We start from the raw sequence: 6,089 nt of genomic DNA on the forward strand, positions 1-6,089 counted from the left end.
TTATCTGAATTTCCCAATTCGTTATTATTTATAGGAGAGGACTTTAACATTACTATAGATAATTCAACTGATAGATGGCCCCCAGGTAGGCCAACGAATCAGAATTTGGGTTAAATACTTTTTTATGGATAAGTTTGATCTATGGAGAGAAAAGTTTCCAGCTGACAGATCATTCACTTGGAGTAATAAGACAGGTTCCAGACAGTCCCGAATAGATTTGGGGTTTATATCGAAATGTGTCCATGCTGTGTAAGGACTATTTGAACAAGGAGAGTGATTTCATGACCAATTTATGCAGAAATCCAGATATTTTGACTATTTTTCTACATTGTAGAATAATAGTGAAGACATCAAAACTATGAAATAACACACATGGAATCATGTAGTAATCAAAAAAGTGTTAAACAAATCAAAATCACAAATCAAATGTAAAAAATATTTTATATTTTAGTTTTTTCAAAGTAGCCACCCTTTAACTTGATGACAGCTTTGCACAATCTTGGCATTCTCTCAACCAGCTTCATGAGGAATGCTTTTCCAAAAGTCTCAAAGGAGTTACCACATATGCTGAGTACTTGTTGGCTGCTTTTCCTTCACTCTGCGGTCCAACTCATCCCAAACCATCTAAACAGGTTCCAGACAGTCCCGAATAGATTTAGGGTTGAATCTGTAGGAGTGCTGCATCAGATGGCCTGGCCTCCACAATCACCAAACCTCAAAGCAATTTAGATGGTTTGAGATGACCTCAACCGGACTGAGATGCTGTGGCATGACCTCAAGAGAGTAGTTCACACCAGACATCCCAAGAATATTGCTGAACTGAAACAGTTTTGAAAAGAGGAACGGTTCAAAATTCCTCCTGACCATTGTGCAGGTCTGATCCGCAACTACAGAAAACATTTGGTTGAGGTTATTGCTGCCAAAGCAGGGTCAACCAGTTATTAAAACCAAGGGTTCACATACTTTTTCCATCCTGCACTGTGAATGTTTACACGGTGTGTTAAATAAAGACATGAAAACTTATCATTGTTTGTGTGTTATTAGTTTAAGCAGACTGTGTTTGTCTATTGTTGTGATTTAGATGAAGATAAGATCAAATGTTATGACCAATTTATGCAGAAGTCCAGGTAATTCCAAAGGGTTCACATACTTTTTCTTGCCGCTGTATACATTCATTTTTAATCATATTATCATATTTGCCTATGTTTTATCATTTGTTTGTTGTGTAATAGATCATAATGGGTTGAACAGGTTTTTTTCTCTCAGACATAAATAAACAATTCCAGGTTAAAGCCAAAGGTCATAGCTTTCTAGGGGGGGGAACACTACTACATCAATAAAATATTGCCCTTTTGTTAGATTGATGACTTAAGCCATAGTGAAATAGTGAAAAACAGCTTTCAGCTCAAATCTGTCGTTCTGACCCTAAACAAGGCAGTTAACCCACTGTTCCCCAGTAGGCCGTCATTGTAAATAAGAAATTGTTCTTAAATGACTTGCCTAGTTAAATAAAGGTTAAATAAAACAATTAAGAAGTCCTGGATGCAATCAATGATGAAACACAGTCTGGCTTCATAAGAAACAAACATATCTCTAATGATATCAGACTAGTGGATATACGTTATTTTATTGTTTGATATTTATAAAGCATTTGAACCAGTAGAGCATCAGTTCTTCTTCCACTCCCTTATTAAGAATTTCGGTAACTTTTTCTGCAGGGGTATTAAGAGTCTCTATGAATGGTAACAGCTATATCAAACTCAAACATGACACCTCACCTAGATTTGAGTTGAAAAGAGGAATTAGGCAAGGTTGTCCTATCTCACCACATCTGTTTTTATCAGTCACCCAACTTCTAACAAATTCTATGAATAATAGTCCTGTACAAGGCATTTCCATAGCTAGTAAATAAATTATTATTAGCCATCTGGCGATGCTACACTTTTTCTGTAAGAAGCTAGTCAGATTCCCAATGTGATAGACAAGATGCGTTGGAAAAGGATTTTATGTCTTAACATTAATACATGCGAACTCATGGCTGTCAAAGATTGTGTGACACCCTCATATTATTGTATTCCAGTGGAAGAAGAACTTACATACAGTATTTAGGCCTAACCATTACTAAGGATCAGAAGTCTAGAGGCTTACTAAATGTTAACCCTGTTATAAAAAAAACCAGAAGCAGCTAAATCAATGGCTACACCGGGACTTATCTTTAAAAGGAAGAGTCCTAATAACCAAGGCTGAGGGTATCTCTAAACTAACATACACTGCTCTATTTTTTTAATCTTGACAGTAAAATAAGCAAAGAGATAGACCAGATGCTTTTCAACTTTCTGTTGAGAAACCGTACCCATTACGTTAGGGAAACTGTTGTAATGAACACTTATGAGTATGGTGTGCTTAATTTTCTGGACTTTTCTACTTTTAATAATACTATTGAGATCAATTGGATAACACAATTCCTAAGAACACCCACTTCTATGTGGAAATGTATTCTTCATCATGTACTCTCGACTTTTGGTGGCCTTAACTTCATGTTGGTTTGCAATTATAATATTGACAGTTCCAGTGAAACTCTCTGCTTTTCATTGGCAGGTTTTCTTGTCATGGTCCTTAATTTATAAGCATAATTTCTCTACACACAGATATTAGCATATATCTGGAATAATCAGGACATATTGTATAAAAATAAAACATTTTTTATAGAATATTGGTTCCAAAATAATATCCTATTGGTGAGCCAACTCGTAAATGCAGAGGGTATTTTACTTATCTATGAGGAATTGAAGGAAGAGCCCTGTAACACCTAAAGATTTTGCAGTCATTTTAGATACCATTCCCTCAGGTGTTGCTTTATTATTCAGGAACATGTCGAGACCTGACCCTCAGAATTTACCTTTGATTACCCCTGTTGACTTATCAGTAGGAACGATATGTATTTATTTTGGTCCATACAACAACAACAGAACTACATGTGACCTGTTTCAACATGATGTTGTATCTATCTATATCTTATGTCATGCCTTATTGGAATCATTTTTTGATAATATCTGTTGGAAAAAATATTGGATGTTGCCTCCCACATTGCCTCCCACATACAGTGGGGCAAAAAAGTATTTAGTCAGCCACCAATTGTGCAAGTTCTCCCACTTAAAAAGATGAGAGAGGCCTGTAATTTTCATCATAGGTACACTTCGACTGGGGTGGGTAGTCTATGTTCTTTTTTCTTTGTTGTATTTCTGTGTTCGGCCTGGTATGGTTCTCAATCAGAGGCAGCTGTCGATTTTTGTCTCTGATTGAGAATCATACTTAGGTAGCCTTTTCCCACCTGTGTTTTGTGGGTGATTATTTTCTGTTGTGTGTCTGCACCATACAGAACTGTTTCGTTTTCGTTTCTGTCTTTCACTTTGTTTTTTTTGTATTTTCAGTGTTCAGTTTATTTATTAAATATTATTTTATTTATTTATCTATTGTTTTACCAGGTAAGTAGACTGAGAACACGTTCTCATTTGCAGCAACGACCTGGGGAATAGTTACAGGGGAGAGGAGGGGGATAAATGAGCCAATTGTTAACATGGACACATACCACGCTGCGCATTGGTCCGATCTTGACTACTGCTCGTCAGAGGAAGACGAATATCGTTACACAGGTCTTTCCATCATTGTATTATTTTTATTTTGATGAACAAGTAAGGTTTTATATATAAGATGGCTCAAGAAAGAGCAAAATTATTGATTATTATTATATTATTATTTGTGCCCTGGTGTAATAAGAGCTCTTTGTCACTTCCCACAAGCCGGGTTGTGACAAAACTCATTCTTATGTTTAATAAATGTAGTGTGTGTGTGGCAGACTTACAATGATAGCAAAAAACAACATTTGAGAGTGTGCTGACCCTGGTTCTGACCCTGGTGCTAGAGGGGGTATGCAGCGGGAGGTTGAATGTGTGAAGGGGTAAAGAATCTGTGGCAAGACATCAGTTGATTTACAATTGATCATATTTATGAAGATTTGACCCTATTATGGAGAGATGATGTAATGGTTGGATTCTTTACCTACAATATAAATAATTTGAAACAATTTCATGTAATTAATTTCATTATTCTTTTGGCCAAATTTTGTATTCACAAATGTAAATTTACAAACAATTAAAAAACTTTTTTTCCCTTAACTAACAAAATAAAATGTAAAACCCAAGATGTGAACGGAAGTATACTTATATTTATAATAAGCTAGTAAGAATACTTTGACTGTATTACAAACTTTGCTATGATAACATTACATCTCAGTCAAAATGTTCTCTTTTACCAAATGCTACCTGTTAATATCCACAAGATGGCAGTGTCAGACAGAAGATTATCCAGATCATCTGAATGATCAGTTTCTTGTGTGTGTTCTGAAATATTGTTGTCAGAATGTCAATGACTCATGGGCCCCTACTGTCTTATTCCTCTTTACATGAAGCTGATGCTGCATAGTGACTCCTGTACTGAGTCATTGCTGCTGCCTGAAACAAGTCATGTGAAAGTCAATAACCTTTTAAGACAAACGACCACGCGTACACATTATGTTTGTTATTGGCAAAGTGTTATGAGTGACTCACCGTTATATCCACATGTCTAGTAAACCAGTAAAAACACAAGAGCAGCAGGTGTACATACAACCTCAACTAACCGGTGCCCCCACACATTGACTCTGTACCGGTACCCCCCTGTATATATTGTTATTTTTTATGCTGCTCTTTAATTAATTGTTACTTTTATCTCATATTCTTATCTATATATTTTTTGAAACTGCACTGTTGGTTAGGGGCTCGTAAGTAAGCATTTCACTGTAAGGTCTACACCTGTTATATTCGGCGCATGTGACTAACAAAATTTGATTTGACTTAAAAACTCCTTCACTAGCTCACACTGGCTTACACACTAGTTGCAGTGTAAAGATAACCAATCAACAGCCAAGTTTGTGTGAGATTCAGCACGTATTTGAGGTGTGTCTAAAATGAAGAGACGGCCAGCCTTGGTCCTCTGATCCATTGGTCCCTAGCACCAGTCCCCTTTCAGCCAGCCTGGCAATGCAGAACCAGGTTGCAGTGGATGTGATGAATGAATATGTTTGCCTGGATAGGTGAGCTGCCAGAGGAGCTCAATAATTCAGTGTTTGTAACAGACTGTGCATCAGCAAGCGAACACATAACGCTACGGCTGATTGATACACTGCCAAAAATAAAAGCAGCGTCTCATTGTTAATACTGTAATAGGATCTGTGGAAACTCTACGGTGTACCCTTGTTAGCCCTCTAGTCTCAACTGTACTAGTTTGGCACAGAAAGGACAACTACGTAGTTTTGATCTTGACTCATTTAGTTGCTGGTGATATTTGACCTTGTCAAATGAAATGGGTTAGTTCAGAGCCTTATCACTGGGTTTGGGGTTTTACCCTCTGAGTGATCATTAATAGCATTTACCGGCCCTCTATTTTTTTCATCCATCATTGATGGAGGTGTAACTGAGGATGCCAAACTGGCTTCAAGGCTGATTAAACGTACACTTGATAATAGCTGTTATAAATGACATGGAGGGGAGCTAATGAACACTGATGAAGTCTGGATCACCTGTCAGGGAGACCCAGGTATTGTGATAAGTGTGGATAAACAGGGGCCCATAGTTTGAACATATGCTGTGATGTAGAGATGATAAACCACAGAGTAATGCAGTCACTTCTTGATTAGGACACATGGGGAAATTTGAAACCAAAAATCATTTGTTAGAATTTGGGTCAATAATTAATTTCTGGAATACAAAATTATGAAAATATAATTATTGCTAACAGCTGCCATACTCCTAGCTTTGATTCCACCCTCAACCCTTAGTCTTTATCACTCTGTAATTGACCTATGCTCTCCCACTTGAGAGAGAAGGATAGCAAACACACCCAGATACACACCTACTGAGACACACACACACACAGAGGAGTATTTCATTACCATCCTCCACAGGCAGCGAGCTTGCAAGGAAGGGTGGGAGGGAGGGTGTGAGGGAGGGAGAGAGAGGGAAGGAGAGAACTAGAGAGAGAGAGATGAGCAG

This window comes from Oncorhynchus clarkii, chromosome 19 (genome assembly GCF_045791955.1).
Source record: "Oncorhynchus clarkii lewisi isolate Uvic-CL-2024 chromosome 19, UVic_Ocla_1.0, whole genome shotgun sequence".
Lineage (NCBI taxonomy): Eukaryota > Metazoa > Chordata > Actinopteri > Salmoniformes > Salmonidae > Oncorhynchus > Oncorhynchus clarkii.